The sequence below is a fragment of the Cololabis saira genome, chromosome 1 (genome assembly GCF_033807715.1).
Source record: "Cololabis saira isolate AMF1-May2022 chromosome 1, fColSai1.1, whole genome shotgun sequence".
NCBI classification, from domain to species: Eukaryota; Metazoa; Chordata; class Actinopteri; order Beloniformes; family Belonidae; genus Cololabis; species Cololabis saira.
Genome location: NC_084587.1, coordinates 39,463,643 through 39,491,339, shown reverse-complemented (window position 1 = coordinate 39,491,339; position 27,697 = coordinate 39,463,643).

Genomic DNA, 27,697 nt, shown 5'->3' with positions numbered 1-27,697 from the left:
ACGCGTGACATGACGCGCAACATCAGTCAATCATGTGTGAGAGGAAGTTCGTTTTTATATTTTTTAATTTTAAATTTTAAATGTTCTCAAGAAAATAGAATAACAATTACACTTGTAAGGCAGACACAATGGTGATCATGAATTATTATGAAAAAAAAATAATATATTTTTTTATTTTTCCATGAATCTTACTGGGTGGGCAAGCTGTCAATCTGGGTGGGCCTGTGCACATCCAGGCCCACCCATAGATCCGCCCCTGGTTTCTGCTGTTTTGCCTATGTACCCTTCTTTCCAGGAGGTTTTATCATTTTGTGAGAGGAGCACTGTGAACGAACCAAATGGTCTTTTCTAGGAACCACTGGACTCCAGATTGATTAAAACTCCTGCCACCTTGATGGTTGACAGCAGTGGGGGGAAATGTCAGTGAGGAATCCAAGTGATGGAGTGACCTAACTTGCCAGAAATTTAAACTCGGTGTGGTGAAGGGAGACAGTTGTCAGGGGAAGGCGACAGAGTCCCAAAACCAGTAAATACCAGATGGAAGCTTTACTAACCTGTCAAAATGCAAAACTGATCTCCCCCTGTGTCCAGACCACAAAGGTAAATAAGGAAAACAGGACATGCTGCCACTGTCTGTATAGAAAGTGCAATACTATGTGTATATATATATATATATATATATATGTATATATATATATATATATATATATATTTATATATATATATATATATATATATATTATATATATATATATATATATATATATATATATATATATATATATATATATATATATATATATACACACACACATACACACACATGTTTGTGTTTATGGCAACACGAGTAGTGTATTTTACAAGCCATTAGCTTTGCCTATCGGCAAGCCTCCAGGAACTTGACCAATCATTAAAATAAAACACTTGAACCATCTTAATATGAATGCCTCTCCTTGTGATTCTCTGCTTTTGTCACTCAGAAATAATTAAGCATTAAGAGCTATGGTGGTGCAAAGCTACTCTCGAGGTACAGTATCCTGAACCGTCTAATGTTACCAGAGATTAAAAATAGAGTGCTAAAAATGAGAATAATAGGCATCCTAAATTTCCTGCTAAGCTATGAAAATCACCTTACAACAGCAATTTTGTACACATCCTCTCTTCTGTTTCACATAAAGAGCCATAATGTTATATTTTATGAACCTTACCTAAAATATTCTGAAACACAAATGCCTGTATTGATTTAAAAATCCATCAGCTTTTCCTTCTTTGGTCTGCAAGTAAAACTGGACTCAAAACATCATAATACAAATCAATTCTGCTATTGTGAGAAGGGATATGGGTTCCATTTTCTGTCAACAGCATAGTGAGACTTTACGACCTTTTCTGTCATTTGGTATATTTATATGTGGAAATAGCGTAGGGATATTATTAAGGTACTGGATTCAGAGAACAATATTTTATCTCTCACTGTATACATATATTGTGAATATTCACAGATTATTGGCCACCTGTCTCTTTTCAAAAGTGGAGGGTCTGCAAGAGCCGGCCAAGCTGCTCTTAAAATGTCCATTGGGGTTGGAGATTTATCACACCACCTGCACACTAGTTAAAAAAAGCTCAGTTGGTTCCCTTCTTTCATACGTAAACTGGCATGTCATGCCAGAGGGTAGAGCATATATCATGGCACTCTTTCTGCCACATCATCTTTCCCTCAATGGCTAGATATCATCCTGTGTAGTTGCAAGGACAGTTTCTTAGTCATATGCCAATTTCTTAGTTTTATACATCAGTACAGATGTCTTGTCGGACAAGAGTAACAGCAATGGCTTGTTGTATAATGTTGTTTACAGTTAGTATCACATTTACAGGTGAGATTTATGTTAACTTGAGGATAAAACATAGAGGCAAGGTTAATCAGAACAGGGTTAATCATCATTTACAAAGAGTGTGCAGATTTCAACGTGAATCCGTGCGTGGAATTCTTGCGTAACTTAACATACTGTACTAGCAGATTATGACCAATATACGTGTGTGTTGAGTCTTACAACTCGCGGGATACATGTCCACAATCACTTCTCTCAAAAGTATAACAATGTGAACAGCATGAATTTACATTTAAACTAGCAGATCAGTGTGGTCCCTGAAGACTCCCTCCTGACCCTGCATCAGCAGCTTCCTCTAACAGAGCCAATGCTGCTATTGTTATTTGCGGGTTACATTGTTGCGATCCTAGCTTTAATTGTATGTTAGACCATGTTTAATTGATTGTTGCAGCTCCACTCCTGTGTAACTTATCTGATGATGTGGGGACTGTCGTGTTCTTCACGTGTGGTCTTGAACTTATTGTTGACGTCAGGTTTCCTCATATTCTGGACTTCACTGCATCACCAGTGAGTGTCGCCAACGGACAAAACCTCAGAAATGTGCGTACGCCAGCCTTGATGTGTGCGTGAAGGACCGCAACTTTTCACGTTCAAGTCACTTTTTGAACATCTGACCGTGAGCTTAGAAAAGTGGCGTACGCACGTTTTTTTTGCGCTGCGGTTTTTTTACATGAGGCCCCAGTATTTTAGTTTATAAGGCCTGAGAAGAAACTGCAACAGACAGTTTGCCCTAAAAGAACACAAAGCATATCACAATACAAATCCAACAAGTTTCAAAACCAATGTCTATTCCTATTTGTTCGTCTGTTACTTTGACACAATAGTGGACTTCTGAAAATTAGGGCCACACTGTCTTGCTTTGCAGCAATGTTGGTATTTAGCAAAGCTTAGGTTTAAAGATGTCAGCCTGAATTTAATTCACACTATATCCTTGAGGACTTTGCCTCAGGATGTAGCTGTCACTGCAGCGTAAGAGACAAAAATGTTCTCCAACTGCAGCCAAGCAAGCTTCTGCTAGAGCTTTAAATAGAAGCTGCATGCAAGGCATGTTTAATTTTTATTATAGTACATTTTAACCTAAAAAAGATGTATGTAATCTCCCTTCAAAGATTTAAAAAGAATTATTGATTTGAATTGAGCTGAATTTACATAATGTAAACACAGACACAGACACATGCACAAACACATGCATATACTGACACATACACACAATTAAACACACATTTCCCCCTGTATAAACACATCTTCAAATCGGTCTCATATCAATACTCTAATGTATTTTCTCATTCTTACTCTTCAGGGGTCCATTTGATTGAGCTTGCCACATGCAATATAATGTATGTATAAGAGAAGGTAAACCTTGCCATCAAGCTGGACTGAAGGTATGACACTGCGCTATTACTACCAGTAAAGATCCTCAGACTGTATTTCTTAATAATTAGGGCCCGAGCACTTACAGTGCGAAGGCCCTATTGTATCTGTAGGAATTTTTCCCTAAACGTGCCCCAAAAGTCACCAAATTTTGCACGCAAGCCAGGCCTGGCGAAAAATGTGATATCTAATGGTTTGCATTAATGAGTGAGGCAAAATGGCTCAACAGCGCCCCCTAGAAAACTTTGTGCCTCAAGCCCCACAATACGGTTTGACGTACATGCACGAAAATCAGTACATACCTGTATCATGTCGCAACTTAAAGAAAAGTCTCTTGGCGCCATGGCCGAAACCGAACAGGAAGTCGGCCATTTTGAATTAATGTGTAATTTTTGCGCAATTTATGCCATTCCTTCGGCAGTTAATACGGCCTGAAGGTTCTGCATCTAAGAAAGACTGATTTTGGCCTGTTCAGGTTGTGGACTACCACGTTCAGCTTTGGCTTGTACCACCTTATTTTGGGATAATAAATTGAACTGTTCCACCGACCTCGATCTGTGCTATTCTTGGGTTCAACCTCACGCCCATCACATGTGCAGTGGCCTCTGCATCAGGCCAAAACACTGTCTGAGAGCCAGCCGGCTTTTTTGTTCACGCCAGCTCTGCGAAACCCGAGGTATACAATTTCCCCCTTTGTAGAAACTTGTTGGATTTTTTTAATTTTTATCTACAGGGTACTATTTGTTTTATTGCCAATTTATGTTAATCGTAACAATGGCAGAAGGTAACTAATTCAAGAGATGCAAAGATTTGCTCTGAACCTTAGCTTTCCTGAGCTTAAATGCCACGTGACCTGATCATGGAAGGTGCACTGGGGATCCCCATGTTATATATTACAAAAGTGCATTTGGGCAAGCCCTCCCACAACATGTACACATTCTGTAATGTTTTGCCTGACTGAATCTAGGGAAGACAGACTCACGTTATAAAAAAAGATACAAGACCTTATTTAAGATTCCAGACTGGTTAATGACAGTGGTGCTCAAAACGGTCAAAGTCCAGAACCAGAAATAAATAATCCAATGTCCAGAATCCTTTCTCGTAAACATCCAAATCCAATCCAACACCAGAAGTAACACAAGAATCCAATGATCCCAAGGGGAAGAAAACACAATCATAATCAGTCTCAGGCAAGGGTCATACACCTGACCTGAAGAGAAAGCACAGGGCTAAATGGATAGATACAAGAAGGTGGAAACACTGACAATTTGGTGTGAGTGTGAACCAGCAGCTTAAGTATAGCAGAGCACAGGTGCAGAGGATTAATCATGAGAGAGCCAACACAAAGATGCGTTAAGGGTCGATTTAGTAAACCGGATTACTGGAACATGACAGATTGAACTGAAGTCCCTTCTATTTGAGGAATTTTAATGTATACATGAAAGTCTATCAAATAAATCTATGCAATTTTCATCCTCACTAAAACCGTACAAAGAGGAGCAGTAGCCTACTGTGTAGAGCTCAACTTTACATGGATTGATTGCTTTGCCGCCTAAGCAGCGTGTCACCCAAGTGCCCAATGAACAAAACGTCCATGGTCACATGATGCGATAAACTTCTAATATCTGCAACACAACTGAGCTGCCTGTCTATGCCAGCAATTACCAGCCTAATGCGACTGCTCTGTCTCTCGCTCTGTCGCAGTGTGTAAAATAAAGACGTACTAGACATAGACAGGGTGTGGTACCTGCCAGTGTGAAGCAGCTTCAACACTGAATCAGAGCCTAGAAAAGGAGAGAAAAGGAGGGGGAATGCATGGTGCTCCCTCTCCCTGTCTTGCACTTTTCTCTTTATTAGTGGAGACAGACCTGCCAGTGTTATTTGATGAAAGAAGAAGCAGCACCAGCCCAAACGTGGCAAGAATATCTAATGAATTGTTTACATAGATAATTGGTGGTAGTTTTGAATTTGCTGTACATTATACATGACTCCAACACTTTGGTTTAATAAAAATTAAACATTCAAAAGCAATGCATTTTAGATCAATCAGACAAACACCCCTTGGAGGCAAAGCAGCACATAGGGTGATGTCTGAAATCAGCATTGGAGAGGCTAAGCAAGATTGGTAATGGCAGATGTTAATAATAGCATCTATGATAGGTGTTTGGTGTTGTTTGTTGGTGTTATGAATTGGTGATATAATTATTAGGGCCCGAGCACTTACAGTGCGAAGGCCCTATTGTATCTGTAGGAATTTTTCTATATTCTTTCTTCTGACGAAAGGAGGGCCTTTTTGCCCCCCTAAACGTGCCCCAAAAGTCACCAAATTTTGCACGCAAGCAACACCTGGCGAAAAATTTGATATTTAATGGTTTGCATTAATGGGCGTGGCAAAATGGCTCAACAGCGCCTCCTAGAAAACTTTGTGCCTCAAGCCCCACAATACGGTTTAACGTAGATGCACGACAATCGCTACACACCTGTATCATGTCGCAACTTAAAGAAAAGTCTCTTGGCGCCATGGCCGAAAACGACCAGGAAGTCGGCCATTTTGAATTAATCGTGTAATTTTGGCGCAATTTATGCCATTTCTTCGGCAGTTAATACGGCCCGAACCGTAACGTGCACCCAGGTGTGTTATACATCAAAATGTGCGTCTCCATCCTGCGACAGCGCGCATTACTTTTCTCAGTCAAAAGCGTTACTGTGGCGATGCTAGACGCCAAAAAGCGCACGCACCCTTCATCTGATTGGTCCAGACAGAAAAAACTTTGTGCCTCAAGCCCCACAATACGGTTTGACGTACATGCACGAAAATCGCTACACACCTGTATCATGTCGCAACTTAAAGAAAAGTCTCTTGGTGCCATGGCCGAAACCGAACAGGAAGTCGGCCATTTTGAATTGAATTGAATTGTGTTGAATGTGCACCCAGGTGTGTTATACCTCAAAATATGCGTCTCCATCCTGCGACGACGCGCATTACTTTTCTCTTTCAAAAGCGTTACTGTGGCGACGCTAGACGCCAAAAAGCGCGCCCCCCCCTCAATTGATTGGTCCTTGCACCCTTGTGCTCGGACACTAATAAAGTCCTTAATTACTGGTTAATGTTTACCCTGAATAGTGTAATAAAGTTCTCATTTATCTAATTTATAACATATAGCTACCAAAGTAATCTATGACATCATCATACTGTCCACTATGGACTTTTGTTGTTGACTGAAATACAACATTGATGTACATGTAAGATTCCTCTTTTTAACTGCATAAAAAGAGGGAAAAGAACACAATGTCCTGCTGACATCATTCATCAGACTGGGAATGGCAACTCAAAGTGTGTCACTATATGAAGTCACATGTGAAAGGGGGGTGGTGTGAAGGAGGCACAGGTGGAAGCAGAAGGAAGATGAGACAAGTAAACGGCAATTTCCCTGTAGGGAACTGTTGATGACATCAAATAACCAGTCTGAACAGTCTGCTGTTTCACGCCATGCAGGAAAGGGTAAGGTGCACTCACAGACAGAACACACTTCCTGTGTAGACACCTTCATAAACAGACATACATCAGGTTGGGAATCCTGGGGCAAATGACATAAAGGTTGCTAACAAGTAAAACAATAACCTTATTCACTGACCTCTACATTGAAGGGATCCAGAGCCTTTAATGTAGTTTGGGGAGCATTTCTTCCTGATGGTTAGATTCCATTTGACCTCACAGGAAAAAAATGGCATCTTCAAAGTAGCTATCCAATAAAGAAACACTTGTGTACTGATAGGGGTGGTTCTTTTCAGGATGACAATGCCCTCATTTTATTACATCTTTCATTCAACCCTTCACTGATTTGTAATAACAGAGGAAATGTGTATTGTTTTGGCCCAATGCATGGTTCAATACTTAAAACCAGAGCTTGCATTAGACATAATCTTTCTCTGTCAAAATGACAAGGTGAGTAAAGGTCACCATCACTGTTTATTGTTATTCATTATTTCTTAAACTTTTTCTTTTATTTCCATGCTCTGGTTGGTTAAAGATTTTCATATGGATTTGAGTGTTTCTACGACCCCTTTCTGCACTGTTGTGTATCATACAATATACAAAGTAGCTACTTTTGCATCAAAAAATATTTACCTGAAACTCATCCTGTAGCACAGAGATATTGTAATTAATTTTTTTTATCCACATTTTAACATTTTTTTCTTTTTTGTTCATGTTCTAAAAAAATATTGCACTAATACCCTTGTGCTGCTTGATTCTTTCTACTGTTAGGTTACAAAGGAAAAACTCTACTCAGACCTAAACACTGATCTAAAACAGAGTGCTGAAGGAATCTAGAGCTGTGGAGACTTAAAAAGTTAGGATATAATTTTGAGTTATTTGATGTAGTCATTTAATCCATCTTTAATATACAATATTGGGCCTGTATGGAAATGTGAAAAGTAATTTAAAACTAAACTTAAATATATCAGTGTTTCAGATCCTTTGGACTTTTTGGCTTCTGTGATGTTCAATGTGTCCTTTGTTTGAAGGGATAATCTGAGCTCTGCTGTACGCATGAAAAGTATTTCCAAGCAAGCCCCAGTGCTATAAGAAGTCTAAATTACTCTTGTGACTTGCCTGAGCCCTCTCTGATAGATAATTTACTTTACATAATCATCTTAACATGATTAATAGACTGTGAGAGCCATCTAAGAGGTGAATTTCCCTCTGAAGAACACTACACAAAGATGTTTCACCATCAGGTCCAACAGAGTCTGCTAAACTTGATATACTTTTACGAAGAGAGAGAGGGTGCAATACATACAATGGTGGCTGAATAAGGATATGAAGCATAAAAATGTGAACTCGAAGAAGCTCATTATTCAAACTTTCAAAGCTTTCCAAAATAATCCTTAACCCATGGCTAATGACAACAGTTAAGAATACCTTTGTGGAGTCCCTGGCGGATGACCTGGAAAGGGATCCTTTTGTACTTGCTGGAAAGTGATCCTAAAGGGGAGATGCCCATGTAGGTTATGTTTTTTTTTTCTTTTTGTCTGCATATATATTAATGGTTAATACCATGTTGGTAAAACTTAAGGCATTTTTAGTATAAAATATATATCATATATCTTTTAATATATCATATATATTTATTTTATTATTATATATATACATACGTACACACATTATATATATTTATATATATATATATATATATATATATATATATATATATATATATGTATATTTTTTTTATGTGAAGGGGAGAGGGGGTGAGGGGTGACATCCGCTGCTAGTCTGAAACGTGAAAAACACAGGGAAACGCACAACGAGCACATGAGCCTTGGAGATGTGTAAGAGAAAAAACAAACATGAGAACGACATGAGAACAGGCATAAGCATAAGCATAAGCAGCAACCATTTCAGGTCCCTGGGACTGAATCAAAGCTAGACTACCACGATTATCTGTCCCCCAAAACTGCAGAGTGAGTATGTAGGTGAGTAAGCAGATGTGTGTGTGTGTGTGTGTGTGTGTGTGTGTGTGTGTGTGTGTGTGTGTGTGTGTGTGTGTGTGTGTGTGTGTGTGTGTGTGTGTGTGTGTGTGTGTGTGTGTGTGTGTGTGTGTGTGTGTGTGTGTGTGTGTGTGTGTGTGTGTGTGTGTGTGTGTGTGTGTGCGTGTGCGTGTGCGTGTGTGTGTGTGCGCGTGTGCGTGTGTGTGTGTGTAACAGCGTAACAATGCTCTACCCGAACTGTAACTAACCCACTAACCCAACCAGTGCTGTGTTGGGGGGGGGGGGGGGGCTGTCATCACTCATCCATTAACATAGTTTTTCTACCTGATTGATTTTGATTTTGGCCCGATTCTGCTCCTTCCTGTTTATTGAGCAATAGTAGAGGAGCTGCACCAAGAAAGGCAGCCTTCCTTATTTGCATAATGAGACAGAAATGCATGAGGTAAAGTAAAAAGAGGATAGGAAGGAATATAAAAACAAGGAATGCATGTATAAGGAAATGGAAAAATAAATATGTCGATGCTATGAATGGAGAACTATTGAACAAAAAAATTATCATTAAACTTTTACCCACACTGCAAGAAACCAAGAATGAGAGGAAAATACATATATTTCAGCTTTAAAAACTCCTCAGTTCTGCAGACAAGAGGTTGTTCATTTACACATTTTGTTTCTTTTGAGCTGCTAAAAATTGTACATGGTAAAAGTGCTCCTTAAAGAGTACCAGTTTTAAAAATAGCAAGTAGTAGTGGTCCATGGACCGTCAGTGAGGGAAGGGTTATAAGATGTATCAGTTAGAGATGCATAAATAATTGTTTTATAATCAAAGCGCAGCCACATGAATTGAAATGTAATCAAATTGTGAGGTGCCTAAATATTCCCACCTCTGATCCCTTCTGTCAGCCATGAGGTGCCTCACTTTGGCTCAGTTTAATGTTTGCTTTCATAGCTGGTTTGATGGATATGACAAGACATCCCAGCTTGTGTGTACAGGAAGTGGCATGTGGCTGTTTGTCTCTCTCTTTGTTTCCACACTCTTTATCGACAGAACACTAGAAACTCAAAATACACATCAAATAAAATTCCTCCAAACAAGTTTTTATCATTTTTATCCCCGATTTTTTTCACCCAGTGCTCCTACCTAAGTCATTCCTTGCTCACCGTCTGCCAACCCCGCAAGGGCCTACATTGAGCACAAGTCACAAGTCTTGAGGAGTGAGCAGGCCGGTTGTTTTCACCCAACAGGGTGGGGCTTCTCTTGCCAGACGTAGCGCGTGGACATAGCACCTGGGCCAACAGGCCTGAGCCTGCTACATCCACCTGGAGTACAAGAATTTTTAGTTGTCCAGAGGTCTCTGTTGAGGGCTGTAAGTGGACGACAATGGCATTTTTAATTATTTTAATATATTTGTTGGCAGCCCGCGATATAAGACCAAAAAATACTTCCTGGGTGAGTACCCATAAAAATGTTTTGTGTTTTTTGGACACTTATGTGGCACTGATTCTAATGCTTATTATAAGCATCCAGACTCCTGCAGACTTCAAATCAATGTCAGGTCTCAAACTTGTGCATCTTAATGTGCGCAGTTTACTACCCAAAATGGAAATGGTTAGATCAACAGACGCAGACATTGTGATAATCTCTGAAATGTGGCAGACTAAATCTATTACAAATGAGGACATTAATATTATATAAGTAAACACGCTGTGAGCACCCGCAGCGTCCCCAGCAAGAATTGAACCCTGGACTTTCTAGCTGTGTGGCGGCTGCACTGTAAGCTACGCCACTGTACCCTTAAACAAACAAGTTTGGATTTATTTATTTTATTTTTTAGATAAGTATGACCAATAATGCACGTTAAAGTGTTACCCCGATAAACTTTTTGGAATTCATTATTTGATTCTATAAATAGACTGACATCCTCAAGCTTTTATTTAGTACGCAAATTCTGGTTACCGGCAGTGGGAATTTGCATATAATCTAAATATTTAGTTTCACCTGAAATATTTATATTTAAAATTCATATTTAGATATAGATTGAATGTTAAGATTTAGATTTAGCATTTTGATTTAACATTTAGGCTCATTATGATCTATCATGTATTTATGTTTTATATTTAGATTTAAAATGTAGGTTCATTATGAACTATCATAATTTACTTGGATGATTCTTATAATTAGGTAAATATATAATTAGGTACATTTTTCAATCAGCGGCAGATGTTTAATTAAAAAAGTTGTGGCTAAAAATCCACATAACTGCTCTTTTATGTATCATAGTGACCAATCTATGTACTTAATTTCTCACACTTCTCATATGTTTGCATTAATTAGATTGCCAAAATGTAAATTGTATCTAGAAGGAGAGCAGCAGCAGGGAGAGGAGATGGTATGAGGGATGAGGGAAAGGTTGGTGAAGGAGTTACATACAGTATAATAATTTGTGGTTTGTTTTATGTTTGTTAAGCACTTAGGTGTTAGCAATCATGATGTTTTTTCACACTTTGTTCTGTAGATGAATGGTCAAACAAAAGCTCAGGACTGTTTCATAAAGGCCAGAGTGAAGAAATGGGCATTTTCTGTGGCATTGCTACTATCACGAGCTTGACTGACACAGAGGGATTTTCTTTCTTTCTTTTTTTTAATTAAAAATTCTCTGATTTATCTGCTTAAACAGACAGGCTGCATTGTGAAAGCACATTCACCCAAAAAATTGTGACGGCATCAGATATCCAGCAGTGCAGAGCTGGATACTGCAGAGGCCATTTGATACCTCATCTATTGACATTCAGATGCAGTACCCTGGCAGCATACTGAAACACTCAGGCTGCCTGAGCTCATTCATCATTTGTTTTGAAAAATTTGAGGCAGACACCTTTTTTTAAATCTTTTTTAATTCATTAAATATTTAGTTGGATTTTGCTCTTCTACCAAATCAATCATTCAAATTTATATTTTCTTTTTGGTACATACACCCTTATGATATCTACAGGTTATGAAATTACTTCTGGAAACACAGTAACTACTACAAGACCAACTTAAGGCACTGCATAGCGTTGTACTGTAGTCTAAATTTGATCATTTCACTTTGTACATTACTTGATGCTGCATGAAAAAAAAATCGTAACTTGTGAAAACCCAGGTAATTTTGTAAATAGAGGGGTTATTGGAAGACCAGCTGCAAAACTGCTTATTAGTTTTGGATACAGTTTGGACGTAGGTCATTCAGGAACATACCATAATTGATAATACTGAGAATAAATAACCGGCAGGTCAATGTGAAGGAGCAGCGGCTCGACTCCGAGCTCCTCTCGGGTGACCTAACTCCTCACCCTATCTCTAAGGGAGCGTCCAGCCACCCTGCAGAGGAAACTCATCTCGGCCGCTTGTATCCTCGATGTTATCCTTTCGGTCACTACCCAAAGTTCATGACCATAGGTGAGGGTAGGTGCGTAGATTGACCGGTAAATCGAGAGCTTCGACTTTCGACTCAGCTCCTTCTTCACCACGACGGTCCGGTATACCTTTTTTTTTTTTTTTTTTACCTTGTCTGCACACATATTGGCCCGGTTTCCCAGATCAGTTAAGTAGTTCTTAACAGCGAAAGACTTCTTTCAAACCATCTTAAGGAGCCTGTGAAAGAACTACTTAACTGTTAAGAACTACTTAACTGATCTGGGAAACCGGGCCATTATTGATTGATACCATGACGGTAGAAACCAAAAGTGTATATATGTGCATTATTACTATATGTAATATATACATATATATACGCACACATATGCGTACACATACATAAATATACACATACAAACCCAGTGTTTTTTTTTTTTTTGTTTTTTTTGGGGGGGGGGGGGGGGGAGGGGTGACGACATCCACTGCCAATCCAGGAAGCAGGAACACACGGAGACACACGTCAAGCACTGGAAATCTGCAACAAAAAACCACAAACAAAGCACGAAACCGGCACGGAGCCATCCAAAACACGAACAGCAATCGACCTAAATCTTGAGATCTGATCGCAGTCTGAGCTAAGCTATCGCTACCGCTACCTAAACCCAAAAACTAAACCCAAAAACTAGAGAGCCAGCATGCAGGTGAACAAGCCAGTGTGTATGTCTATGTGTGTGTGTGTGTATGTATATGATCATGCATGTGTGTGTGTGTGTGTGTGTGTGTGTGTGTGTGTGTGTGTGTATGCATGTGACTAAATGACTATATGTGTGTATGTGTGTGTGTGTGTGTGTGTGTGTGTGTGTGTGTGTGTGTGTGTGTGTGTGTGTGTGTGTAATAAACCAAACAAAGCTCCACCTGAAGTGTATCTATAGTGGGGGAGGGGGGGGAGCAACCCCGCCACCCGCGAGACCAGAGGCCGACAAGGAAGAGCCCGGAACCCAGGCCACCGGCAACCCCACAGAGGGGAGAAGTAGGAGGGAGGCAACCCACCGCCTGCGAGGCCCCCCCCCCACCCGGCGGCGGCCGAGGGGGCCCGCGGGCGGGGCCCCCACGGCGCGGAAAGAAGCAGCCAGGGATCCCGCGGCGGCGGACGGCGACCCAGGCAATCCCCGGCCACCCGGTCCGGGCCGGACACGCGGCCAGGAGGCCCTCACCCTTCAGGCCAACGACCCCCACCCGGCAGGGAGCCAGCCTGCCCGGAGAGACAGAGCCGCCCCGGCCGCCGACGCGGGCAGGCGCACCCGTCCCCCACGAAAGTGGCCCTCCAAGACCAGAGGGGCGCCCCGCCGTAGAGGCAGCGGGGGGGACCGGAGACGGGCCCGGAGAGAGGGAACCCCCCAACAAGGCGACACCCGCGCAGGCCCGACAACGGAGGGCCCCAGACCCAGGCATCCCATTCATTCATCCATTCACCTATCCGATACCTATACTAATAATAATATAATATACTATACATAATAATAATAATAATACTAATAATAATACTAATAATAATAATAATAATAACCATCTTTGTATAATATAATATTGATAAATTATTAAGTTTTTGATGTCCTGCCAATGGAGGCTCAAATCCTCCATGGCAGGACCCTTCCATACCGCATTCTCACCGACACAGACATACAATCACGCACCGTTTCCCCCTCCCCGGGGGGGTCCAGCACCGCCAGAAGGCACCCCAGGCTGCACGGCGGGCCCCGCCAGGCCCGGGTAACCCGACCCACCTGTCCCAGGCCCAGGCCGGTGAGGGAACGCGGGTGATGTGGGACCCCCTCCCGCCCCTTGTGTTGAGTGCATGTGATTAATGCCATAAAAACAGGGAGGAGGGAGGGCCAAGTATCGATTGACACCGACCCCCCCCCCTCCCGAACTACGTGTCCTTGTCAAGTGTATTTATAAAGTGTTGAATGTGCAGTGTCTATTTTGCTGTTAAAACCGTGAGGCGGGGAGTGCCAGGCCCCGCGGGACAGTGCCCCCCACGACCCGGACCCCCCGCCTTTCGCCTATGTGCGTATGAGTCGTGTAGGGGGGGCAAGAGGGGGAGCGGAGGCCGAAGCCAGGAAGCAGGACCAGCAAAGCCGGCCCTGATAAGACACCCGCGTCCCCCCACCGGCCGTCCAGTAGACGGGGGCCGGCCCCCCAAGCCGGGCAAGGGCCCACCGTACCTCCAAGGGCGCCCCCGGCGCCGCCGGAGCCCCCAGACGGAGGGGGAAACGGTCCAACATCCTCCCATTCATACTGACAACATAAGACATAGATACCTGGGAATGGTGCCACCCCGCCGTCGCGCCCGCCCGTGCACCCCCCCGGTCAGGGGAGGCTCGCTCCCCGGACCCGGCCCCACCCCCCCCCCCGAGGCCACCCCGGCGGACACCCCAAGGGTCCCGGAGTCCCCACATCCGCAGGGGCACTTGGCCCCCGCCCAGCGACGGAGGACCAAGGCAGCAATGCCCCCCCAGCGCAGACAGCCACCCCCCACCCAGGCAGGGCCGGGCCCTCCGGGTGGGACCCCCACGTCCACGGCCCCGCCCCCCCCGGGAGGCCCGGAGACGCCCCAGCCACAGCCCCCCGCCCGAGCCCTCCCCAGCCACCCCCCCCCACCGCCATGAGGTAACCCCCCCCACAGGCCCCCAAGGCCCCCACCGGCTAGGGACAGGGCCCCGCGGCCCCCCCCCACCGCCCCCCAGGGGCCACCAGAGGCCCGCGCCCCAGACCCCCCAAGCCGGCCCCCAACCCCAAGGGCTACGAGATCACCACCCCCCCGCCCCCACTAGGTAACGAAGCCAATAAACGGGGACCACAGAGAGTGCAATTCAGCCGAATGTTGTTCAGTCGAGGCAGACATTATCTCACTACTAATATGATCTGATAAAAGGTTCCTAAAATGGTTGATACATAAACTGGATTTTTGTTTCCAATTTACTAGAATGGTTTTCTTTGCGATACATAAGGCAGTGAGAACCCGGTGTGTCCAATTAGGATCTATTTGAGTGTCTCCCAGGTGACCTAATATACATACCGTGGGGCACACTGGGATTCTGTGGTTGATCCATGTGGATAAATCCTCACAAATCTCCTTCCAGAACCTCTGTACCGGTGTACAGAACCATAAAGCATGCATATAATTATCTGGGGTGTTCTCTATGCACTGTGAACAGATATTAGAGGTGACAAAGCCCATCTGGAACATCCTTTGTCCAGTATAATGTATTCTATGAAGAACTTTGTACTGTATAAGTTGTAGGTTTGGGTTTTTAGTCATAGTAAACGTATTTAAGCATATTTGTGACCAAGAAAACTGGTCGGTATTAAGAGAGAGATCCGCCTCCCACTTAGAGATCGGGAGAGAGACTGAATCGTCCAGTTTAGACATTAACCTGTAGAGTTTTGATAACAACTTTAAAGTGCTTAGATTCAATAAATCTATTATCTTAGCGGGAAGTTGTAAATCTAATTGGCTAATTTTGTATGTTTTATTTATTATTGCCTTAAGTTGTTGATACTCTAAAAATTTATTCCTGCTAACTCCGTATTGAACAATAAGTGTATTGAAAGGTACAAACTGTCCTGTTTGCAGTTAACACACAAAACAGTGGATTTAGACCAATTAATAGAATAATCAGACAGAGATGAAAATCCCTCTATAAGTGCAATTGTCTGTGATAGTGAAGATCGTGAGTTCTGGAGGAAGAGGAGTACGTCATCCGCATAAAGACTTATTTTGTGCTCTAATATTTTACATTGTATACCTTTAATATTTTGATTTTGTCTAATAGCTGCTGCTAAAGGTTCAATAAATATTGCAAATAATGAGGGAGAGAGAGGGCAACCCTGTCTAGTGCCTCTTTGCAAGGTAAAACTTGTAGAGATTTGATCATTTGTCCTTACACGTGCCTTGGGAGAGCTGTATAATATTTTTATCCAGTCAATGAAAGATTCGCCAAATCCAAATTTATGCAAAGTTGCCAATAGAAACTTCCAATTTACCTTATCAAATGCTTTTTCCGCGTCTAAGGATATAATAGTAGTCTCCTGTTTATTGATACTCGAATAGTCTATAATATTTAATAATCTGCGAATATTAGTAGACGAATGTCTACCTTTAATGAAGCCTGTTTGATCCGGATGTATAATAGAAGGGGTGACTCTTTTCAGACGTTCAGTAATGGCCTTGCTAATTATTTTAAGGTCTACATTTATCAATGAAATTGGGCGGTAGCTCGATGGGAGCAAGGGATCCTTGTCCGGTTTTAATAAAAGACTAATATTAGCAGAGTTCATATTTAAGGGTAAGCTTTTATTCTCCCTAGCATTTAGAATCATTTTATAAAATGTTGGTGCTAATATGCTCCAGAATTCCTTGTAAAATTCAGCTGGGAAACCATCTGGGCCCGGAGCTTTATTATTGGGCATATGTTGAAGAGCTTCATGGAGTTCTCCTATTGAGAGCGGTGAGTCTAAATTCGTAACCTGTTCCTGATGTAACTTCGGCAGATTAATGTCTCCAAGAAACTCATTAATGGATTGATCAGATGGTTCAATTTGTGACGAGTATAATTTATAGTAAAAGTCTCTAAAGACTGAATTTATTAAACAGGGGTCATGTGTAACTCCCCCTGACTGGTCCTTGATGTTATGGTTGTTTTTTCTTTGTTTATTTTTAATTGATTGGCTAAGTATTTTCCCGATCTGTTAGCATGTGCAAAGTTTTCCAGGCGAAGCCTTTGTACTAGAAACTGTGTTTTTGCGTCAATTATTTTATTTAATTCTATTTTAGTTTTCCTTATTCTGTTAAGGATACGTTCATCTGCAGAGGTCTGGAAGGCCTCCTCTAGCGTCTTTATTTCACATTCTAATTCTTTTGTTTTTAAGTTGTCTTTTTTTTTCTTATTTGAAGAAAAGGAAATTATTTTGCCTCGCATTACTGCTTTTCCTGCTTCCCATAGAACGCTCGCTGATATTTCCGGCTGGTCGTTATTTTGTAAAAATATATCCCATTCTTTCTTAAAAAAATTAATAAAGTCGGGGTCTTTGAGCAATGATGTATTAAATCTCCAAACTTTGGAGGATGATACGCTCCCCCTCTTCCCCAGAGTGAAAGAAACAGGTGCGTGATCGCTAATAATGATTGGGTGAATTTGTGATTCTGAGATATCTCTCATCAGAGAGCTACTGACTAAAAAATAATCTAACCTAGAATATGAGTGATGAACGGCTGAGAAAAAAGTGTAGTTCCTAAGGGTTGGGTGTAGAGAGCGCCATGTATCGCAAAGACCCAGATCATTCATGTATTGCTTAACAATACTTGCTGACTGCCAACTCCTGTGTCCGCCTGCATTACTGAGCCTGTCCACTCCAGGGTCCAGAACCATGTTGAAGTCTCCTCCGATGATGACTGTGTTGTCTAGGTGAGCAGAAAGTGAGGTGAAAAAAGAGTGAAAAAACGAGGAGTCATCAACATTTGGACCATATACATTAGAAATACATAAATTCAAGCTTTGAATTTGCAAGACTAAAATTAAATATCTACCCTCTGAGTCAATGTGAGTGTCCTTTACGGTGAATTTTACTCTTTTATTAATGAGAATTGCTACCCCTCTTTGTCTGGAGTTGTAACAGGCGGAGAAAACATGCGGAAATTGTGCCGTGGCCAATGCATCTACCGAAGCTTTAACTAAATGAGTTTCTTGCAGTAGGACAATGTCTGCCTGCAGAGTTTGTATCTGGTTAAGAAGTTTTAATCTCTTTGCCGTGTTCCCGGCTCCGTTTACGTTCCAGGTGACAAACTTTAATTTATCCATAATCCAATCATTGAAAGTAACATTATATGTAAGTGGTGATGTCCGGTCCGGTCCGGTATACCGACCGCATAACTGTGGACGCTGCACCGATCCGTCTGTCAATCTCACGCTCCATTGTTCCCTCACTCGTGAGCAAGACCCTGAGACACTTGAACTCCTCCACCCGAGGCAGGACTTCTCCACCCACCCGGAGAAGGCACGTGTTGGACCACTGTCATGTGGTCATGTGAACTCTGGACTCTTATGAATGTTTATGAACACTTTGTGAATATGTGAATTTGACTTTAAAGCCGGCTCAACCCAAAATCAGCTTTAAAGCTTCACCTAAGATGACCGCTTTGTCGAGGATTCCAAATCCCAGCCTGCTTTGGAGGTGTGAAATAGGGTGGCGGGCGAAGGGCGCACGTCCAATCACTGGCTCGACGGACAAAACTGCGCTGCGCGCTCCCGGCTATCTCTTCTCTTCTCCTCCTTTCTTCAGCTCTCCAGATCTTGGCTTCTTGCCAAAAGCCCATCGGGATCACGTCTCCTCCCCTCCCCAGTTGGGAGGGGGGGAGGATCCGAGGCGCGCCTGCATCGGGATCCGGCCTGGGGATCCGGCCTGGGGATCCATACGGCCAGCTGCGGCCCGGAGCGCTGCTCCGCTGCAGCGTTACCGGCCCCCATCTCCCACTAACTTTCTCCTTTCTAAGTTTCTCTTGCAAGGAAGACCTCCAGCAGCGTGCCCAGATCAGCCCGAGAAGAATCCCGCCGCCTGAGTCCGTGATGCCCACACGCTCATCAGCCAGAAGACGGGAGCCCGCATGTCCGACAAAGGGGACCGGACCCGCACGCACGAGACGACGTGACCAGGCTCCGTTGACCGGGGGGGGGCGGCTGCTGCACGCTGCACCACCGTCCTTTCATTTCAGAGTCGGAAGGAGACGGGAGACGGGAGGACCGCTGTGACTGAAGGCTCTGACTGAAACCCCTTTTTCCCGCTCTGAGTTTTCTGTATATATCGGGACGTCTCGAGGACGGCCGGCCGGCGTCTCGCCTCAGCTGTGAGCTGCATTTCCTGGATACGTGACGCCTGCGCTTCGGCGACCGACGAGAAGTGACCAGCCCCCGCCACACCTCGAAGCGCGTGGATGGCTCCGTTCGATCCGAAAGCAAGGCCCGGCCCAAGGCGGCCCTCCACCGCTTTCAGGGAGAAGGAGACAGAAACCGGGAGACTCTGACTGGAAAACCCCGGCAGAAACGAGATCTGCAGTCGACAGAGCCCGCAGCTTCCCGATCCGGAACCCAGAGGAAGCGTGAGGTTTATGGTTTGATCTAGTTTAATCTAGAGCGGTTCAGAGCTAAATTTGTGTTTAATGAAGTTACTGCACGCATATTACTGTGTAACGCCGGCGACTACCGGCATTATTGTTGTTTGTTTATTTTGTGGCATCATTTTTCGCCAGTTATTCACGGTTTAAATGCCGTGTTTTGTCATCCCGTCTGATTGCACGTGGCGTGGCGAGGGCGCCGCCATCTTTAAATACCGCAGGGATGACCCTTTGCCGGCCACGTAGTTTTAGAACATAGATGATTGGAAGATTTGTACCACGTGTTTTATTAATTTTATTTTGTTCTCATTCATGCAGTTAACGTTTTGTTCTTCCTGGTTTTCTTTATGGTTAGTGTTTATGTTTTTAATGTAGCTTGCCGTAAGGATTTATTTGGGGGTTGCTATTACCATCTGCTTGACACCTGTATGTAAATACATTCTGATTGATTTTAATGAGAGAAGTTGTTTGTGTTGTTTTACACATATTTTTGTCACAATGGCCACGTTGTTTTAGAACATAGATGATTGGAAGATTTGTACCACGTGTTTTATTAATTTTATTTTGTTCTCATTCATGCAGTTAACGTTTTGTTCTTCTTGTTTTTCTTCATGATTAGTGTTTATGTTTTTAATGTAGCTTGCCATCAGGATTTATTTGGGGGTTGCTTTTACCATCTGCTTGACACCTGTATGTAAATAAATTCTGATTGATTTTAATGAGAGAAGTTGTATGTGTTGTTTTACACATATTTTTGTCACAATGGCTGTTTGACAGAGCTAGTGCCTAACTCTTTAAGAGCCATCAACATTATCCTGCAGAAATAACAGCCCTTATTGTTACTCTGCAGAATAATCCCTAATTTTGAGACTGATTTCTGCTGTTAAAGTTATCATTTTTCCTGGAAATCCAGGTGGTGCCCCGATAGGATTAATTCATTTTGATAATTCAATTTGATAAATAGTCTACTATATTAATTTTTTTATAATTGTTGAATAAAATTATTAATTACTCTTGATAACTGGAACAGCGCCCCCGCTGTGGCACAACACACGCCACCCTTTCCCGGTGGAGAACCATGGCCTCGGTTTTGGAGGTGCTGATTCTCATCCCTGCCGCGTCGCACTCGGCCTCAAACTGCCCCGGAACATGCTGAAGGTCCCGGTCCGATGAAGCCAACAGGACAACATTATCCGCAAAAAGCAGAGTTGAAATCCTGTGGTTCCCAAACAAGATCCCCTCCAGCCCCTGGCTACGCCTAGAAATCCATAAAAATTATTAACCGGTGACAAAGGGCAGCCCTGCCGGAGTCCAACATGCACCGGGAACAAGTCTGATCTGCTGCCGGCAATGCGAACTCCTGCTCCGATCATACAGAAACCGGCAGCAGAGGGCCCCGGACTCCATACTCACTGAGTGCCCCCCACAGAATGGCACGAGGGACACAGTCAAATGCCTTCTCCAGATCCACAAAACACATGTAGACTGGTTGGGCAAATTCCCATGAAACCTCAAGAGCCCTGCGTAGGGTATAGAGCTGGTCCAGTGTTCCACGACCGGGACGAAAACCGCAATCTGAGGTTCAACTATCGGCCGTATTCTCCTCTCCAGTACCCTGGCGTAGACTTTCCCGGGGAGGCTGAGAAGTGTGATCCCCCTATAGTTGGAACACACTCTCCGGTCCCCCTTTTTAAAAAGAGGGACCACCACCCCGGTTTGCCACTCCAGCGGTACTGTCCCCTTCCTCCATGCAATGTCGCAGAGGCGTGTCAACCAAGACAGCCCTACGACATCCAGAGACTTGAGGTACTCAGGGCGAATCTCATCCAACCCCGGTGCCCTGCCACTGAGGAGCTTACAAACCACCTCAGTGACCACACTCTCTGCTTCCTCAATGGAAGGCATGTCAGTCGGGTTGAGGAGATCCTCGAAGTATTCCTTCCACCGTCCGACGATGTCCCCAGTCGAGGTCAACAGCTCCCCACCCGCACCGTAAACGGTGCTGGCAGAGTACTGCTTCCCCCTTCTGACACGCCAAATGGTCTGCCAGAATTTCCTCGAGGCCGACCAAAAGTTTTCTTCCATGGCTTCACCGAACTCCTCCCAGACCCGAGTTTTTGTCTCCAAGACTGCCCGAGCTGCGGCTTGCTTGGCCTGCCGGTACCCATCTACTGCGTCAGTCCCACAGGCCAACATAGCCCGGTAGGACTCCTTCTTCAGTCTGACGGCATCCTTTACTTCCGGTGTCCACCACTGGGTTCTAGGATTTCCGCCACGACAGGCACTGGAGACCTTGCGTCCGGCTGGCTGTGCATTTGGCCCAAATTATTTGGGATGAAACGCATCACTGACAATAGAATGTATGTGACCGGCAAGTGTTTTTTTATTGACCAGCAAGTGTTTTTTTATATAGGCAAGTGGGGTGGCCAGTGAGGTGGCCAGCAAATGTGTAGGGGGGGCAGTGGCCACCCCTGGCCACCCCCTGGTGTCGCCACTGATTGAAAGAGAACTGGGGCTGCAACTGATGTTTCACGAGTGAACAAGAACACAAGTGCAGAATGATGTGCATACTGAGAGATGACTATTATCTACAAGGGTACCCAGACTCTGTAGTTCAAAAGAAGCCTATACCACGATCTTTGCCAATTGACCACTTCAGACTGTGAAAAAAAAGCCTGTTAGCTGCAGCCTTGAAAACCTAAGCCAGTCCATCAAAGTCTTTTTTTAAATTGAGAATGATTTTATAGTGACATGCTGATACTCATATTCTTTGCAACAAAGGCATGAAGACAGGTGCCACGCACCTGCATGTATCCGCATGCAAATCCGAGTGTATCAAGATTAACTGATTATTTTAATGCATCTGTTCATCTCTGGGGTCAGGGCTGACACACGTCTCCTATATTCTGACACTGATTTCCCTTGTGTTCAGTTTCACAGCTGCCACCTCACTTTGCCTCTCAACACTACACACATATTCACAGACAAGCAATAGACACCTTGACAGGTCACCAGACATTCAGAAAGACACTCATTTTTTCAGTCCACTGCTTGCAGAACCTTCAAAGTCTTTGTGACTTTTCTTAACTGTTCAACCCCTAAATGTTGGGTGGGTTAGTAACTTCTCTGACACAAATATCCCTAACTCAACTTCTAAAATAATGCTTATTTAGTGTCTGACTCCTTACCCAGCTAAATGTCTCCTTCAACAGCTTAAATGATAACTTTCTGGCTCTGCACGTGCTAAGTTGTTCCCCTGTGACAGTGAACTGAGGAATGCAAAACATAGTCTTTATTGAGAATGCTTAGACACCCGAAGAACCTGAGTGTGTGAGTCACCACTGGGCCTTTGGGAGGGGATAATATTTGGTGAAAGGAGAAACAAAGCTATTGACAGAGAAATCCATCTACATACAAAAAGGGATTCTTGATTTCTATATTTTAGCCAGACATTTTTTGCTATATGGAATATAGCAAACATGAAAATGAGGGCCTTTCTGCCCCCCTAAACGTCCCCCAGAAGTCACCACATTTTGCACGCAAGCCAGGCCTGGCAAAAAATCTGATATTTCATGGTTTGCATTAATAGGCGTGGCCTAATGGCTCAACAGCGCCCCCTAGAAAACTTTGTGCCTCAAGCTCCACAATATGGTTTGACATACATGCACGAAAATCGATACACACCTGTATCATGTTGCAACTTAAAGGAAAGTTGGCGCCATGCCTGAAACCGAACAGGAAGTTGGCCATTTTTTATTTATTAATTGTGTAATTTTGGCGAAATTTATGCCATTCCTTTGGCAGTAAATGTGGCCCAAACCGTAACGTGCACCCAGGTGTGTCATACATTAAAATGTGCATCTCCATCCTTCGACGACGCGCATTACTTTCCTCAGTCAAAAGCGTTACCGTGGCGACGATAGATGCCAAAAAGCACGCCTCCCCTTCATCTGATTGTTCCATATTTGATAGTTCCTACTTTCTGCCATAACTTTTGAATGGTTTGATATAAAGAGTCGTGGGTGGTGTCATCGGACTCGGTTTTGAGTCCTTGAACATAATTGGTGCAAATTAGCCCCGCCCCTTCTTCTGATTGGTCAATATTTGATAGTCCCTCTCTATTCTCTGCCATAACTTTTGAACGGGTTGTGATAAAGACATGTGGGTGGTGTCATCGGACTCGGTATTGAGTACTTGACCTTCAATGGCATGAATTAGCCCCACCCCTTTTTCTGATTGGTCGATATTTGATAGATGGGCCCCGAATTGCAACCCATTTTGCAGCACACAGCCTGTTCAAGGCAACGGAGATATACACTAGAGGGCTCCTTCTTTTTGGTTTGGAACGCTTCATCTGACATTATTACTAGAAAACTTAAAACGTATACAAATCTTTTTACTAAATCCTGCCTCAATCCTGCCTCATGCTCCTTTAACTTTTATTCTAAATACCTGTTGACACGTTTTTGTTTCATTTCTCACTTCCTGATCAATGTGCAAATGTTGTAGGTACTCCTAGTTTTGCTGTCTTGTACATATTTATATTTAGAACAGCACTATGTATTTTTGTTTTTATCATGATATTCTAGTTTTATATTTTTTTTGGCATTTTCACAGACTAATAGCAGGATGACTCCTACCCCTGACACAGTATGCCTGGCTGGCCTGGAACTGCACTGTGCGGTCCAGGCAGGATCACTGTCATGAAAACATGTATCAGGACCAACTTATCCAAAGAACTATCCAACTTTAAACAAAAAATTGACTGCCCAACAAGATAGGACGGATACTCGATCACTGCTACAATTCAATAACATCCGCCTACCGTGCGCAGGTAAAAGCACACCTCGGAAACTCCGACCACGACCATATTTATATATATATATATATATATATATATATATATATATATATATATATATATATATATATATATCACCCTCCACGGTTCAATACGCCCTTGTGTGCCGCAGATTTTCGGTTTTGCCATTAATTTTGCATTAATGCTTTACAACCTGCGTGTTTGTGTGTGCCTGTAAGCCTGCTGCAGAAAAGCACTCCTCGCGAGTCGTAGTCAGTGTTGTAGCTCCGCCCACTCCCCCCTCAGTCATGGCGAGCACAAACGGGGGAGTTTAGAGACAAAAGTTTGAAGAAGCACCGGCTTCATTTCGGTTTCGCTGTTGAATAAAACGACGATGGAGTGAAAACAGTTAACAGAACTTGTACTGTCTGTAAACATTGCTTGAAACATACGCAAAAGGAAACACAAGCAATATGAGCGCTCATCTCCAGCGTCAACACCCTGATGTAACGCTTTCTGCACACAGGAGAGTCGAGCGACTCGATAAGGTAACACAAGCGAAAAAACAACAACTGTCTATCGAGAATGCTTTCAAACAGACCTATAGTGCCACTTCAGATAAACATTAGAAAATAACCCGTGCAGTTTTGGTATTCTTTGGATGCAACTCAGCTTTCTTTCTCCTCCAAACACGACAAGTTGTGTTTCTACCAAAACGTTCTAATTTGGTTTCATCTGACCATATAACATTCTCCCAATCCTCTTCTGTATCATCCAAATGCTCTCTAGCAAACTTCAGACGGACCTGGACCTGTACTGTCTTAAGCAGGGGGAACGTCTGGCTCTGCAGGATCTGAGTCCCTGGCAGCGTAGTTTGTTACTGATGGTAGCCTTTCTTACTTTGGTCCCAGCTCTCTGCAGGTCGTTCACTAGGTCCCCCGTGCGGTTCTGGGTTTTTAACTTACCGTTCTTGTGATCATTTTAACCCATGGGGTGAGATCTTGCGTGGAGCCCCAGATTGAGGAAGATTATCAGTGTTTTGTATGTCTTCCATTTTCTAATAATTGCTCCCACAGTTGATTTCTTCACACCAAGCTACTTATCTATTGTAGATTCAGTCTTCCCAGCCTGGTGCAGGGCTACAATGTTGTTTCTCACATCCTTTGACAGCTCTTTGGTCTTGGCCATAGTGGAGTTTGGAGTGTGACTGTTTGAGGTTGTGGACAGGTGTCTTTTATACTGATAACCAGTTAAAATAGATGCCATTAATACAGGTAACGAGTGGAGGACAGAGAAGCCTCTTAAAGAAGAAGTTACAGGTCTGTGAAAGCCAGAAATCTTACTTGTTTGTAGGTGACCAAATACTTATTTTACAGAGGAATTTACCAATTCATTCAGTAAAAATCCTACAATATGATTTCCTGGATTCTTTCCCCCCATTATGTCTCTCATAGTTGAAGGCCTCTCTCATCTTTTTAAGTGGGAGAACTTGCACAATTGGTGACTGACTAAATACTTTTTTACCCCGCTGTTTATATATATCAGGGCTCCAGACTGCGACCAAATGCTCGCATTTTGCGACCAAAATTTGAGTATGTGCGACTGAATTTCATTTCCACTCGCACACGTGCGACCAGTAAATTTGCCAGTGTTTTTTTTTTTTACACGTTAAACGTGGAAGGGGTGCCTCAATGAACCCCCATATTTGCAGGCCAATGAGTGTGAAAGGGAATGAGTCGGGGGATCTATTTATTTATTTATTTTTTCGTTTAATTTCACCAGCTCAAAGCAGGTATTACGCCCGGACCACATTTAATGCGACACGCGCTGCGCCGCGGCCGTGCACATAAAGTAAAGAGACGGCGGATATGTTTGGTTTTAGTAATATCATGCTCAGGCAATGAGTCTGCAATGGCCCAGACGGGAGACACATGTAGCTCAGTGCTTAACTTTTATTTTTAATCCACTCTATATTCTTCTGGTTGTTCTCCGATATGTTCCCCTAAAGCCTGAATTATGGTTCCACCTTAAATCGACGCAGAGCCGCCGCCGTAGCTGCCGCCGTAGCCGCCGCCGTAGCCGCCGCCGTAGCCTACGGCGTAGGCTCTGCGTTGTTGTAACGCAGAACCATAAATCAGCCTTCACCCGGTACATACATAAGTTTCTCTAAACATCTGTCCCCGCTACAGTTTTAACTAAAAGAAAATGTGCTCCAATACAGCAGGTCTCATAATTTTATTTTGAACACTGCCAAAACTCTAACTTAAAACGTAACTAGAACTTAAAATTAGCTTGACACAAATGAAAGTTAAATTTTAACACTTGGGAAAAACACCTAACCTTTTAAGTGATGTGTGTTATCAGGTGTAATGGCATTTTTAGGTTAGAAATAAGAATATTTCTTGGTAAGATCCTTAGTTATTTGAGTGAAGGCAGTGAATTTGGTCAACTGGTGTAACTTCAGGGTTTTAGTAAAGACACAAGTAGGGAAATGTTATTGGCCAGTACCCCCAATATTTGTACATTTGTTAAGTACTGTGTTTAACAGTAACATTCATGGTTGAAAGGTTACTAAGCACTTTGTTACCAAGCACTTTTTTATCATGTGAATGTATGTTTTTTTTATATATAATGACAGCAATGGTGCTGTCAGTTTACTTTATGTTGCGGCATCTTTAAAAGTGCACAATAAAATGTAACACTGCATTTGAAACAGCAAATTGTGGTAATTCATTAATCTATTAGAAATGTAAAAATTTGGTTAGCGTGTCGATAATCGATGTGCGCTCCTAAAATTTCTGATTGTGCCCCTAAAAATTTTCAGTTAGGGGCTACTGTGCTCCTAGTGAAAAAAGTTAGTCTGGAGCCCTGTATATACATATTGAGTTATTTTGGCATGTATACACAACCCACGCCGAACCAAGCTACTGACTGCCTTGGGACTCATGGCTTCACAACAACATTGCATCTTACCTGCAATATGATCAGGCTTAATATGTTCAAAATTTACGGAGCTGCTTTAATATCATTAGCGTCCATTTTTTTGCATGTTATTTTCCTCCTTCGCCTTTGTTTACTAATTGGACTGGAAGAATGCAAACGCGAAAGTGCATGTGGCGCCACCTAGCATCGCGGAGTCGAATACACCTCACTCAATAATTGATTATCTTCTAGCGCATGTATACTTGAATTTGTCTGAATATCCATTTTAATCCTTAGCTAAATTGTTGCCAATAGCTTGAATTAGATGTGCATGTAACCGCACTGACATGGTTTTTGGAGAAGATGATTTGCTTCAGGAAGAAGGTAAATACCTTCGTCTTAGACATGGCGCATAAATCCTATCCATTTATTAGAGTTTCAAACAGTCACAGGCATTCTTCAAACTGACTGTCTCGTCTGGGTGTGTTTTGTCTACATGCTTAACAAGGTACTTATGTATAATATGCATGATTTGTCACCATAATATGAAGTCAGCTGTACATAGGTGTTTACATGACTGCATGTGTGCACATAGTTCATTTGGTTTGACTGTGTAGCGTGACTGTATTTCTCTTTCTGCTGTGTCACCATAACTG